At 38.1% G+C, this 15,865-nt stretch overlaps 1 long non-coding RNA gene across 1 annotated transcript; it reads right to left on the bottom strand.

Moving 5' to 3' along the window:
• Positions 1-5,360: 5,360 nt before the first annotated feature.
• Positions 5,361-6,446, bottom strand: LOC109217307. Its single transcript, XR_002066615.1, has 2 exons — positions 6,320-6,446; positions 5,361-5,824 (listed from the first exon to the last, which is right to left on the bottom strand). It is a non-coding gene; the product is annotated as an uncharacterized LOC109217307 (long non-coding RNA).
• Between the last annotated feature and the right edge of the window lie 9,419 nt (positions 6,447-15,865).

Raw genomic sequence — 15,865 nt, 5'->3', positions numbered from 1 at the left:
CAACTAGCAATGTACCAAAGTTCCTCATAAAATAGCATGCATGATCATAAAATGAAAGCTTGAGTTAGTTTAGCTCTCAAATCAGTGATTAATTTTCAGATTCGGAAATCGCAATATACTTTTTACTTTTGGGAGCAATAAAATATTAAACAAATTTTTTATAATAAATAGATGCGGAAGAATAATCTATTCAAGGAACTCAAAGCAAATATTCATTATATTTGGTTATTGATATAATGAAAGTCTAAATTAAAGCAAATATGGTACGATTTGAACTAAAACAAGATAAGGTAATGCGTCTCAAAAAGAATAGTATTGTAGCAGTTAAAGTCACCACAAATTTAAGGCTATTGTGACAAAGAGAACTGCTTTTGAAAGGAGAAATTATTGTTGGTGGCGACAACAATCGCCACTAAAGGTAAACAACGTCGCCACCGGAAGTCGGCATGGTAGGTCATTTAGGCTTTTGGTGAGGACTATATTTCGCCACAAAAGAATTTATCCTTTCAAAAGCAACTTTAATTTCTTGGCTACAATAGCCTTAACTTTATACTGACTTTAGTCGATAAGTGGTTATATTTAGTAATAACTATAATCGCCACAAAATTCGAATGGGTCACCATTAAAGTAATTATTCATTGGCGATCTACCTAAAATCTATTTTTTTTCCGCCGGATTGTTTGCGTTTTATAACAACTTTAGTCGCCATTCAATGTTAACTATGTCACCACTAAAAAAACAAAAATAGGACGTTCGTAAAGTCATTATATTTGTGACCTACATAAAATACATTTGAGTTAATACCCTAAAATCCCTTTAAACTATCACTTTTTTATCAGTTTCCTATTTAAACTATTCGATGTCCCCAAAACCTCCCTGAACTATAATGTCGCTCGTATTAAAAACTCCTTGTCGCTGACCTGGCATAACATGTGTAGATACTCGCTTGGGAGCGTGTGGTAGCTAGCAAAAAAGCCATCAAAATTTCCCACATAATAGAAAAATAATGGTTAATTAGCCTAAACCTCTTTTAATTTTTTTTAAATAGATATTTTCCTTATTCAGTTATATCCATATTTCTTCCTCATTTTCACCTTTCTTCTTTGTTTTTCACCTTCTTCTTTATTGTTATCCTTTTTTCTTGAGTTCTCCATATGGGTTTCTCTGGAAAAATTTCTCCCTCTCTTGTTTCCTCTAAAATTATTTATTCTCTTTCTTGGTTTAGTCTTCTTTCATTTCTTACATATATTGTTGAAAGAATGCCAATTTAAATCTTCTAATTAAACTCAACACCTTGTAAAGAATAAAGCTGAATCTCTTGAACCTTGTTTATGTAATATGGAATTAGAGAATGTAATTGTTGGGCAATTGATTTTTCATTTGCGAAATTTTATTTGTAATCTTTTTTACGTAATATAAGATGACTTTTAAGAAATACAACACTATATGCCTTTATTAAATTTTAACGGTGCTACAAAGTAAATATGAATAAGGACTTATCAATTGGAATCTACAATAAAGCACAATCACAATTAAACCTAAAATTAACACAGTACATTAGATACTACTTTGGCCAAAACTCCTATAATTCGTCAATCGTTCGAGAGTAATACATCATGAGTAAACTATATAAAAACTGTGTACAAACCATAAGTTAATATAGTTAGATGACGTACCTTTAAAAGTCCAACATGAGCTTTTAATATACAAGGGAATATAGTTTGGGGGGGTTTAATTAGAATCATGAGCTTATAATTTGTAAAGTTTACAAGCCAATATGAAGAAAATACATCTTCTGTTTGAAAAGTACATAACAGAGTTTTATAAAGCTAAGGCTACCATAAATAAGAGGAAGCTACATCAGGGATGCAGGTACACCTTCAAATCCAGCAACCATCGAACGCAACAACATCGACATCTAGTATCTGCACGCAATGTGCATGAAGTGCAGAATGAGTAACGACCCCATGTACTCAAAAAGTAACAAACCTAAACTTAGGTTGAAAGCAGTAACGAGCAGGAACATAGGTCGGGTCCAACACCAATATCCAATAGAAGTTCATAACAATGTAAAGCATAAAAGTAAGGAAGTAACTCGGAGATAAAGTGTTCAAGTTTTTCACAATTTTCCCAAAATAGTTCTGCCCTTCAAGAGTATTAGTGAAAACCCAAATTCTTTACTGAAAACGTCATGAAATATGAGATAGTTTGAAAAACTGTATTTTCTTTTCCAAAACTCTTTTTCACTATAATTAAGATGTTTCATTTCTTTCCAGATAGCAAGTGTGAGATACCTCTTATGACAACATGTCAATGTGTGTAAAATGTCATGAATGACGTGATACCGTTTAGAATGAGGAAAATGTCTCCATGCATGTATGTTATATATGCATGCCAATGTCATGTACCTCAGAGATGAATCATGTACACACACGCTCTGAGTACTCAACCTCACTGTATTACACCTTCCACTCAACATAACCAACCACTCGGTACTGTATATGGCCCATACTGCCCAGGGAAGATCCATCCCGGAATATATACATCACTGACTATAAGTCACCCAGTACCGAGGAAACATGCCAATCTAGCCTCATGGAGAAGATCCATCTCCATACCAAGGGAAGATCCATCCCTGAATATAATCAGCCGCGCCCACTGTGGGTGTGCAGACTCCGGAGGGACTCCGACGGCCCAAGCGCTATAACACGCCAATCATGGCATAAATCAATCAGGCCCTCGGCCTTACTCAATAATCAATAAAACATGTTGCGGCGTGCACCTCGATCCCATAATTATCACTCATAATCAGGCTCTCGGCCTCACTCAGTCATCAATCTAACCCACGGGCTCACAATGTCATGAAAACTGACCCGGAACAATGACATCATGTATCGATAAGTAACAACTGAGACTTAGATATGATATGAACTCATGAATGTGACTGAGTACGAAATATCAATGAATTCAATGAGATGACAGCAAGAAACGACCACTATGGGTCCTAACAATATTAGCATAAAGCCTAACCATGATATCTAGCATGATGTAAAGCTCATTTATTTTATCACATGGTGAAAACACAAATATCAATAAAATAGGGCCACTATTCAGTGCCCCGGAAATAATAGAGTCACATCTCACTGGGTGCACGCCCGTCACCTAGCATGTGCGTTACCTCAACATCAATCACATAGCACGTAATTCAGGGTTTCATACCCTCAACACTAAGTTTAAAAGAGTTACTTATCTGAAACAAGCCAATTCCGACACCGAGCAAGCCAAGCGATGCTCTAAGAAAGCCATCACGCGCATAGCGGCCTCCAAGCGGCTCAAAACTAGCCAAAACAACTGAGATACATCAGATAAGTCCCAAGGAATCAATTAAAAATGATAAGGACCGAATCCTAAGTTTAACCCCAATTCTGGCCAAGAATCACACCAGGGCCCACGCCTCGAAACTCGACAAAACTCACGCAATCCGACAAACCATTCAATTACGAGTCCAACCATACTTGTTTCACTCAAATCTGACTCCAAATCAGTGTTCAAAACTCAAAAATTCATATTATGAAACTTTAGGCCAAAAGACCCAATTTTCCTCTTTCAATTCATCAACCAAAAGCTAAAATTGAAGATAGATTCATGAAATATAACCAAGACTGAGTAGAGAACACTTACCCCAATCCTTGTGATGAAATCTGCTCCAAAATTCGCCTCAATCCAAGTCCCACATCTCAAAATATGAAGAAAGAACAAAACCCTCGATTTTATAACTCTTCCCAGCAATTTCGGATTTGCGGGCACTTTAGCAGCATCTGCGCACTCGCAGGTGCGCACCCAAATATCGCTTTTGCGCTCAACCTATCGCATCTGCGCCTTCGCGGATGCAAAGCATATCTCCGCTTCTGCGGGCCCCCTGCTCCCAGTAATATTTCCACTCCTGCGACCTTGGTCACTTCTGCGTCCATCGCACCTGCGCAAACCAGCCGCAGGTGCGGTCACACCAGAACCAACAACCACCAGCCTTGGCCAAAATCTTCAAAATGCTCCGAACCTCGCCCGAAACTCACCCGAGCCCCTCGGGACCACATCCAAACATACTAACAAGTCACATAACATCACACGGACCTACTCGAGGCCTCAAAACACACATAACAACATTCAAACGACGAATTACACCTCAATTTGAAATCATTGAACTTTGAAACTTCAACTTCCACAACCGATGTCGAAACCTATCAAATCACATCCGATTGACCTCAAATTTGGCACACATGTCACATTTGACATTACAGACCTGCTCCAACTTTCGGAATCGGAATCCGACCCCAATATCAAAAAGTCCACTACCGGTCAAACATCCCAAAATTCTAACATTCTCCATTTCAAGCCAAATTCCACTACGCACCTCCAAATCACAATTCGGATGCGCTCCTAAGTTGAAAATCACCCGACAAAGCTAGCAGGACCATCAGAAATCCAATCCGAGGTCAAATACTAAAAATTCAAACTTGGTCAGGCTTTTCAAATTACAAGCTTCAAGTTGAGAATCATTCTTCAAAATCAATTCCGAATAACCTGAAAACCAAAACCAGCGATTCACATAAGTCATAATACATCATACGGAGCTACTCCTGTCCTCAAACAACCGAGCAAAGTGCAAATACTCATAACGACCGGTCGGGTCGTTACAATTGTCTTTCTGGGTTTATTCTTCTTTCATGTCATACACTTATTTTTGAAAGACTACCAATTTAAATCATCTAATTAAATTCAACACCTTATAAATAATAAAGTTGAATCTCTTGAACCTTCTTTATGTAATCTGGAATTAGAGAATGTAATTACTGGGCAATTGATTTTTTATTAGCGAAACTTAATTTGTAATCTTTTTTACGAAATATAAGATGACTTTTAAAGAAAACAACACTATATGCCTTTATTTAAATTTTAACTGTGCTACAAAGTGAATATGAATAAGGACTTATCAATTGGAATCTAGCATAAAGCACAATCACAATTAAACCTAAAATTAATACAGTATATTAGATATTATTTTGGCCAAAACTCCTAGAATTAGTCAACCGTTCGAGAGTAATACATCATGAGTAAACTATATAAAAATTTTGTACAAACCATAAGTTAATATAGTTAGACAGACGTACCTTTAAAAGGTCCAACATGAGGTTTTAATATACAGGGGTGGGGGGGGCTTAATTTTGGGGACAACACATAATTTAAGTAGGTAACTGATAAAAAAGTGATAGTTTAGGCGGGTCTTAGGCTGAGTTAAATAGCCACGTAAAGTACTACATGGTACGATTCTAAGGTAGGGGTTATCCTTTCAAAAGCAACACTGATAATACATATATAGCATTCATCGTACTACAATCTACACCATACATTGATAATACATAACGTGGAACACATACACTGACCATAATACATATATAACATGAAAACAAATTAAAGACGACACAACAACATACGATACTTAAGACATGTTTACAGTACAAACATTTGACGGTGCAATTTGTGCAACATACAGCTTAAGCAATTGCAAAATTGCTTTATTATTAAATGACATACACACGACATTCGAAAATATCCATTTAACGAGCGAGACAAATTCTCTCATTCTCCTCTGGAAAATAATGGCATGTCCTGCAAACAATACCGTCTGAGCAATCGTTGTTTGTTTTACATGCTCTCTGGCAAGTGATTAGTGAATTTAGAAACAAAGCTTGTTCCATGGCAGCTACCTCCAAAGGTAAATCACGTACAGCCATAACCAGCATCTTTGGTGACCCTGAAAATTTGCCTGTATAAATAACATCATTAAAAAAAATTAAATAACACTATCATATGTCACTACTAGATCACGTGTTTTTCTAAGGGACTTCCATTGGGAATGTGCTCATTTGCAGGGTCGGAGCTAGAGGGTTAGCTATGGGTTCAACGGAATATTCTAGTAGAATTAGTCCAAACTCTTTGTTTTAAGAAATTCGCTAAATATGTATAACAATTGAATTTAGAATCCAGTTACTAACATCTAGTGTCACTATATTATAACTTAAAACCATTAAGTTCAAATCTTGGTCGCATCTCTGCTCATCGAAAACTGTTTTCGACGGCATTCTGACGAAAATCTCAAATTTTCGATAGATTTTGACGAGAACGTTCATCAGAAAAACGCGTGATCGTAGTAGTGTGTAATGTAAACGTGCATGCACTTGCACTCATATTTAACGTATGGTTATTGTTTTCAATTTTATGAAAGAGCTAGTGAAGGGAGTTATTACTAATAATTACTCACCAACTGTAGCGACCCAGAAGAGGAGCATGAACACAGCTAATTGCTTTTGGAATGAAGCCATTCTTCTATGCAGGTATAAATTGAGATTTTTAGAAAATTGCTTTGTGTGCTAAGAGAGCAAAAAAGGTAGCATTTATACCCAATGAAGGAGCTAATTTTGTTTAATTAAAAAATAGAATGATTCCACGTAACAATAGTTTATTTACTTATAGATTTATTAAGAGTCCTCTCATATTATTATTTTATGTAAATGTACACTTGTGCAATATTTATTGGTTAATAGTTTGACTACGGTTGATCTTGAGTATGGATAATTAGGTGTGTAATTAATACACTATAATGCTATATACTGAGAAGGAGAACCTTGGAGCAACGGTAAAGTTGTCTCTGTGTGACCTATATTTCACTTGTTCAAGCTGTGGAATGATGCTTGCATCAAGGTAGACTGCCTACATTATACCCCCTTGGGTGCAGTCCTTCCCCGGACCCTGTGTGAACGCATGATGCTTTGTGCATTGGGCTGTTTTTTTTTTTTTTTTTTTCATCGAGATCCTATACGCTGACGTGATAGCATATCAAGTAGATTAAATTAACGGTTTTGGATTATGAAGATTAAATTACCTAATTTTTAATTATCATGATTGCTTAGATATAGATTTCATAATTTTCTAATACTTCAAATAATTAAGCGTTAGCGTACTGAAATATTTGACATAAATGGGCAATATTTGCATACATGTGGGGTAAAATGGGGAACAATCCCACCTAAATCCTACCAAGAAAATCAATAAATCTTATGCGGGACTCACAGCTAATTAAATTCTACTAAAAAGAAGAAGCTTCTCGCGAATTATGATTAGAAAGATAATTCATAGGCTGATTATTGAATATTAATAACAGAAGAAAGAACTTCGTGTTGTGTTGAAAATTTGGAAAAAACTTCTAGATTTGAGGTTCAGATTATATATTTAGAATTGCTTAATATATGAATTAGTAGAAGCAAGTTCTTGAGAGAGAAAAAATGGAGGAAAATGAGTTACTGAGGAAAATATTTTTCAAAAAATTTAAGCCAACCAAATATGGAAAAATTAAAATATATTTTTTCGAAAAATATTTTTCTTCGTACCAAACACACCCTAAATGTAAACACTGCCGCTTTCAAAAGTTGGCATGATTGGCCGCCCCTTATAGTGGATACCTACTATGCCGCCTTTTAGTGGCGATAATTTTGACTACAGTCGCTACAACTGAGTTTTTCCTTTCAGAAGCAATTCTCTTGGCCACAATAGCATTAACTTTATGCCGAGCTTAGTCATATAATTTCTGACATTTTGCAGCAACTATAGTCTCCTCAAAAGTCGAATACATAGCGGTTAAAGAAATTGCTCATTGGAGATCTACCTAAAATTTATTTGTATTTTTTGCCGCGTAATTGTTTCCATTTAGTAACAAGTTTAGTCGCCACCCAGTATTGACTATGTAGACACTAAAATTCGAATAGGTTGCCAGTAAAGCCATTATTCATTTGGCGGCCTATATAAAATATATTTTCACGTGGTGGTCATAATTCATAGAAACAACATAAGAATTATTCGAACCAATCAAGAATCATGTAGTTCATAATTATGTTCTAACACTCTCACACAAGCTAATTTTCACATTCTTAAGTAGATAAAACATTATTAGTCATGTATGCATTTGAAAACGTTCAAAAGATGTGGTCGTATGCACGTGTTGTCACGACCCGAAATTTCCACCTTCGGGACCGTGATGGCACCTAACATTTCATTTACTACGCAAGCCAACGTTAGAATAATATTAGCCATTTTAAACAACTTTAATTTAGTTAATACAAGGATACATGCGGAAGTGAATTTTGAAATAAAGTGATTAATCCATAATAATAACGGTGTCTAAAAATCATCCAAGAACGAGCTACTAGAATAATTCAGATAAAGGTCTGAATGAAAATAAAGCTGTCTGAAAGAAAATACACAGCCCAGATAAAGTGGAAGGGGACTTCAGAACTGCGGACGCCAAGCAGCTATACCTCAAGTCTCCTGCGAATAGCTGAATCCGAGCAAATCTACTATATGCCTCCGGTATCTGCACATGAAGTGCAGAGTATCGTATGAGTACAACCGACCCCATGTACCAAGTAAGTGCCGAGCTTAACCTCGACGAAGTAGTGACTAGGCTAAGGCAGGTCACTTACATTAACCTGTACACAATAATAATAATAATAAGAACATATAGGAGAACATGAATAAAAATTAAACCGATAAATCATATCAGCAATCAAGCCAACTCAGCAGCCATAACCAATTATCATTTAAATCACTTTTCGTTGCGGCGTGCAACCCGATCCCACAATATAATCATATTCATTTTCGTTGCGGCGTGCAACCCGATCCCACAATATATTCATTTTCATTTAATTCCGTTGCGGCGTGCAACCCGCTCCTCCAATATATTCATTTCAATCAATCCTGTTGCCGCATGCAACCCGCTCCTCCAATATATATATTTACTTTCATTTCTGTTGCAGCATTCAACCCGCTCCTCCAATAATATACTTTATCAATTCTCATAAAAGAAATTACTCCAATCCATGCAACAATTAAAAATGAAATCACTAGACCACAAGCATACAATAATTATGATTTATTTCGGAAACAAGTAATGACAAGTAGCAATTAATTATGGAATTGGAGAAGAAATATGCAATTTAATATTTAATATGGTAAATGTCAAGTTACAATTTAGTCACATAAACCAATTAAACATGTAGCAATTATTGCATGGATTCAAGGCATAATATTGAGCAATGAATATGAGAGGAACAATTAAATTCATGATTTAAAATAATTTATGATCTTCAGATAATATGCAAACAATTAATTTGACGACGTATAGGCACTCGTCACCTCACAATCAATTCGAAATACTCAACACAAATTGTAGGAATTAATTCCATATGAATTTACTAATTTGATTAAAATCGAAGTTCATTTTAAAAATTGACAGTGTGACCCACATCTCGAATCCCAAAAAAACTTACGAAATCCAAACACCCTTTCCGATACGAGTTCAACCATATAAAATTCTCGAAATCCGACATCAGATTGACTTTCGAATCTTCATTTTTCATTATTGGAAGATTTTATAAAAATCTCAATTTCTTCCATCCAAATCCGAAATAAACGATGAATATTGTCATAGATTTATGAAATATAATCACTTTCAGATATAGAACACATATCCAAGTAGAAGTCATAAAAAATCCCTTTGGAATCGNCTCTTTCAGATCTTCTCAGATCGATGGCTTTGAGGCCTCTCCGGCGTATCCAAGCATCTGGAGCCTATTTCTGACCTCTCCGACTCAAGATCGGGCTTTCTTCCAAGCCTTTCTCATTTCTAGGGTTTCTCCGAAACCCTAAGCTATTCGAGGTTTTTCTCTGTCTGTTTTCTTAGATCTATGCTATATCCGTGTTTTATTGGATTTTTAAGGTGTTTTCCCCAATCTTTTCTTTCAAATTTGTTTCTCTTCGATTTAGGGTTTCTGAAAGGATTTCAAAACGTCTTTCTGATTCTTCCTTTTCTTTTCTTTATGTGTCTTTGCCTATACTATGTTTTACCACGCATGTGTTGTTCTTCTGCGTTTCTTTCTACTATGCATGACTCTCCTGTACTTTGTATTCTACTATGCCTTTAGACTAGGCTCACATGTCAATCTTTGTTATGTCTTTCTATCTGTTCTTTGCTATACTTTTCAGTATTCTTCTACTGTATGTGTTTCCTACTGAGTTCTTAAGTTTGTTTGCCTTTACTGAACTTCTGTTTGAGTTCTAAACATGCTTCCTTACTGTTTCTTAAGTTTATATCACTTCTTCTCTCTTCTGAACTTGCTTAAGTTAAAAGGACATTTGTAACCTTGTTCTGAGTGATACTATCCTAAAGGTGAGGTTTAAGGAAAAGGCGCACGATAACCGTTACTCTCGGCGCATGATAGCAAGGTTTGCAATCGTGACTGGAGTCAATGGCTCGTCACCGGAAAACTGTGCATGCTACTAATACCCAGACGGAGAAACTTATTACTCCATCTAACGGTGTTCAAAAGGAATTACCACCACTCACATTTGGAAGCTTTCTTCCACATAAATTCCAATCGATTAAGGAAATTCATGAAGCTAGTAGTTCTGAGGATGATGTACAACTTCAACTGGTTACAGCGGAGGAAACAATGAATCCAGCAGTGAGACGATTACAGTTTTCAGAAGCAAGCGGATCTGAGAAGCCAACTCCTACGGCAGCTGATATTGTTCGAGGAAATCGCAGCTCACAAATGGGTAAATCATTATCATTTGTTCCGCCAATTGATAGAGATGGTAAGAAAATTGTCAAATTAAATGAGGATGACTTGCAATCATAAGCAGAATACTGGAAAACTTCTCTAATTGGCTACATAATTGGAGAAAATCCTTATGAAAAAGCTATGGAAAACTTTGTGTTGAATATGTGGAATTTTGTTACTAAGCCTCAGATCCTGATTCATTCTGAGGGCTACTGTATTTTCAAATTTCACACCATAGCTGATAGGGATCAGGTCCTTCAATCAGGTCCATATACGTACAGGAACAAACTTATGGTGCTAAAGCTATGGGAAATTGATTTCTCATTCAATAAGGACATTTTAAGCACAATTCCAGTTTGGGTGAGATTTCCTGGGCTACCTGTGGGGTATTGGTCAACTGAAGCCCTAAGAAAAATGGCTAGTGTAGTGGGGAAGCCCTTGTACACGGACAATTATACTGCTCACTATGAGAAAATATCATATGCTAGAGTGCTTGTGGAGGTTGATGCTGCTTATTCTCTGCCAGATCAGATAGAGATAGAATCTCCTTATGGCCCTATGATACAACTGATTGAATGTGACTGGAAGCCTGTATTCTGTAATGAGTGTTTGAAATTTGGGCATGATTCTATTGATTGTTGGCATAACACAAAGTGTGATAAAGAGCAGGAGACTAAGGAAGGGGACAGACCAAGGAGACAGAGGAGAAGAACAAAGAAACAAGGTAAAACTGTTAAGCAAGCTTGGCTTGTAAAAAAGCCTCAAGTGAACACAGAACCAATTCCTCAGGAAGGCTTACCAGTACAAAAGGAGCATAATCATGAAAGTGTTTGCCTGGAGAAGGTCAGTGGAAGCATAGAGAGTACACATCAGCATGACTCTTTGCCATATCAAGAAAGAAATGGAACAAATACAAATGAACTAAATTGCAGCAATACTGTGATAGAAGGAAGTATTAACAAGGGCAAGGCAATTGCTGATATGATGGACGATGGAAGAAGAGGGCAACAGATAGGTCCAGGGCCATCAGGCCCCCTAATTCCCAATTCCCTATGATTATTGCCACTTGGAATATTAGGGGGCTAAACCAAGCCCATAAGCAGAAAGAGGTCAAGACTTTTCTAGCTACAAATAAAGTAGATGTCATGGGATGCATAGAAACCAGAGTCAAGGAGCATAAAGCAAAGTAAATTCAAGGAAAGATTGCAAAGGGATGGAATGTATGCTGTAACTATTCTAATGCTGTGAATGGGAGAATTTGGTTACTTTGGAGAGCTCAAATTCAAGTCCAAATTACCCATATGACAGATCAATTCATCCAGTGCTGTATTGAGGATACTAACAATCAATTTAAAACACATCTTAGTATCATATATGCTCAAAATGATGGGAATCAAAGGGACAACCTATGAAAAGATCTTAGGCAGATAACTATACCAAATCAGGAGACTTGGCTGCTTAGTGGAGATTTTAATAATGTTCTTTGCTCCGAACATAGAATTGGTTCCCCTGTTACTGATGCTGAAATAAAGGGACTTGAGGATGTAATTGATGATTTACAACTTACTCCACTTAGAGCTAAAGGTTGGCATTACACTTGGACAAATAAGCAAGGTACTGATTCTAGGGTGTATAGCAAGATTGACTAGGCATTGAGAAACTACCAGTGGATTCAGCAGTATGTGTCACGACCCAATTCCCGAACCCGATCGTGATGGCGCCTCTCGTGAAGACAAGGCCAGTCAGAACAAACAAAACACCTCCTTTAAACAATTAATTAACATAAACAAAACTAAAACATGTTTAAGATAGCCATAATTATGGAAACAGCGATAATAACAAGGAAAACCATCCCGACACAGCCCAAACCGGGGTGTCACAAGTCACGAGCATATATCAGAGTATAATTACAACTACAAGGCCTAAAATATACAAAAGAGAACTGATAAACATAAGGACGAAATGCGGTGTTGCGAACGCTAGCAGTCACCTTGCTAAACTCCGATAAACTTATCCTCCGACCAACTCAAACCCGCTACCGGGTGAACAAATACCTGCATCTGCACACGAGGTGCAGGGAGTAAAGTGAGTACTCCAACTCAGTGAGTAATAACAATAAATAATGGCTGAAAGCATGAAAACACATAAATGCACAAGGCAATTCTATATCAGGCAGTAAATTACTTAAAGCAGTAAAACCGTAAAGAATCAAATGAAATCTCCTTTTAAAAAAAGGTAAATCAGGTAAAACAACAAGTAAATAGTGAGTAGTAATCTGCCCCTCGGGCCCATTATCAATCGCTCAGAACAATATCAGCCCCTCGGGCTCAGTATCAATCACTCAGCACAGTATCAGCCCCTCGGGCTCACTCTCAGTTACTCAGCATAGTATCAGCCCCTCGGGCTCACTCTCAGATCATATGGGTACCCGCGCTCACTATGGGTGTGCAGACTCCGGAGGGGCCCCTTACGGCCTAAGCGCTATATCAACATAAGGCCTGAAAGCCTTCTCACATCACACATAAGGCCTGAAAGCCTCCTCACATCGCACTCGAGGCCTGAAAGCCTCCTCACATCACACTCGAGGCCTGAAAGCCTCCTCACATCACACTCGAGGCCTGAAAGCCTCCTCACATCACACTCGAGGCCTGAAAGGCTCCTCACATCACACTCGAGGCCTGAAAGCCTCCTCACATATGGCCCTCGGCCTCACTGAGTCCAGAAAACATCATAAGCCCCTCAGGCATCAATAAAATAGTAGTGCTCAGCCCAAACAACAGTGGAAATATCATTTAAGTCTCAAAGTTCAATTAAAGCAGCTGAGTTTGTAAAAGAGTATAATCAACAGGACTGTGTTCAAGTAGTATATCAAAATAGTGAGGAAACAGTGATAAAAATCCACGAAGGATTCAAGCAGTCGGCATGAAGCCCAAAATATGGCAATAGGCCCAAGCCATGTTGATAACAAATACATTTCAGTCAAATACGCGGTAAAAATATTAATCGGGACGGACCAAGTCACAATCCCCGGTAGTAAACAACCCCGCGCTCACCATTAAGCGCGTGTTTCACCTCAATACAGCACTACGTTGTGCAAATCCGGGGATTCAAACCCCCAGGACATCATTTACTATCATTACTCACCTCGATCCGGTCCAAACTCTAGCCCATAACATCATTCAAACTTGTTCCAACCTTCGGAACGCTCAAAACAACATCAAAACATCGAATCACCCTCGGATTCAAGCCTAAGAATTCTAAAACTTCCGAATTACTCTTTCGATCAAAAACCCGACCAAACGACGTCCAAATGAAAAGAAATTTTGCACACACATCACAAATGACATAACGAAGCTACAAAAACTCTCGGAATTCCATTCTGACCCTCAGATCAAAATCTCACCTATCAACCGGAATTCGCCAAATTACTAACTTCGCCAATTCAAGCCTAATTCTACACCGGACTTCCAAAACCAATTCCGATCACGCTCCTAAGTCACAAATCACCTAACGAAGCTAACCAAATCATGAAAACTCCGATCCGAGCTCATATACAAATAAGTCAACTCTTGGTCAAACCTTTCAAATTTAAACCTTTCAACTGAAACTGTTCTTTCAAATTCATTCCAAATTTTCCTGAAAACCATAACCAACGATCTACATTAGTCATAATACATAACACGGGGCAAGTCATGCCCGAAAACTGTCGATCAAAGTGCAAAAGCTCAAAACGACCGGTGGGGTCGTTACATCCTCCCTCACTTAAACACAGGTTCGTCCTCGAACGTACCTAGAGTTGTCCTAGAAGCCAACCGATAGCTGAATAACCTTACCATGCATATACCCGGGGGTGATCCTACATCACCCTATCTCATATAGGTCCGGTAACACATTTTAACTAAAATCACACAATCCAGTCTAGCCCATAAATCATAGAACCACATCTCACTTTCTGAAATCATACACAAGATCAGAACCTCACATCTATATTCAGAATAAGCCCGAACCAGCTGTAATAACCCATACCGCAACCTCAGGTGCAATCATATGATATACCACATAACTCAAACACTCACGATAACTTCTATTCACAGCAGCTGCACACAACACCCGAATACCGGTAGAAAACCTCTTATCAACTAAGGTCTTATTCCAATACTTCTATATACTGCCGACGATAAATGAAACACGCAATAAACCGTAACCATTTCTCAGGTGAACCATTCATGTAGCCACTTCCCTTTTGACTAATACTACAGCAGATTTCCGAGCCGAACGTCGATATTATCCTTCCAACAAGCTGAAATCAAATCCGTTCGTATTCATTAATGAACGCAACGATCACCTCAAATCCAACACACCACTCTGGTGACATGACACATCAATACTGGCCTAAGCCACAACTTGCATAATTCGCACACCAATTAGAAACGGTCTGAACATACTCAAATCATGAAAATGACCCAAACGAAAGAGCTATACCTCAAGCTCATCAGTACCATCACAACACAAAGCTGAGACACCGTCTCACACCATAGAAATAGAACACATGAATCTACCCCGAAAGGTCATATCTCCACGTAGCCTCGCTACAATGCGCGATCCTATCCAAACTCTGTTACACCTGGAACACCTCAAGTCACTATGCTCAAAATCGACGGCCACGCACAATTTGATGTCTGGAACCCAAGCAAATCATTACACCCACGGTGAAACAAATAACATATGCCACACAACCCGATAGGACACAACCGATACGCCGTTCACGCTCACTTACTATTCCCGCTCGAATCCCACTAAGAGACCCCAATTGAACCGCACCATATGTGCCTATAACCAACAAATCATAGCACCCCGCAACAGAGAAAGGTAACTCATAGATCTCCCCAGATCACTGATAAGCTCAACAACAGTCGAATCAATACCTCCCTCAACAATGCCATTCGGAGCCAACCAAACCGACTGAAGATAGAACACTCACCCACATTAACCTGCCAACGAACTCCTTATCAAGGAAACCTGAATATGCTCCTTCCACCTCTATAACTCTGTCGGTGCTATATGATACGATACAAGGCACCAACTCAACACCGAAATCCACAACCTTGCCCGGCGACATGCCCAGCCACAAGAAACACCTCCGAGAAGTCCTTCACCACCGGGACTGAATCAATATGAGGAGCCTCAGCACT

This window comes from Nicotiana attenuata, unplaced genomic scaffold (assembly GCF_001879085.1).
Source record: "Nicotiana attenuata strain UT unplaced genomic scaffold, NIATTr2, whole genome shotgun sequence".
In the NCBI taxonomy this organism is placed as follows: domain Eukaryota; kingdom Viridiplantae; phylum Streptophyta; class Magnoliopsida; order Solanales; family Solanaceae; genus Nicotiana; species Nicotiana attenuata.
This window is presented reverse-complemented; position numbering and strand designations above follow the sequence as displayed.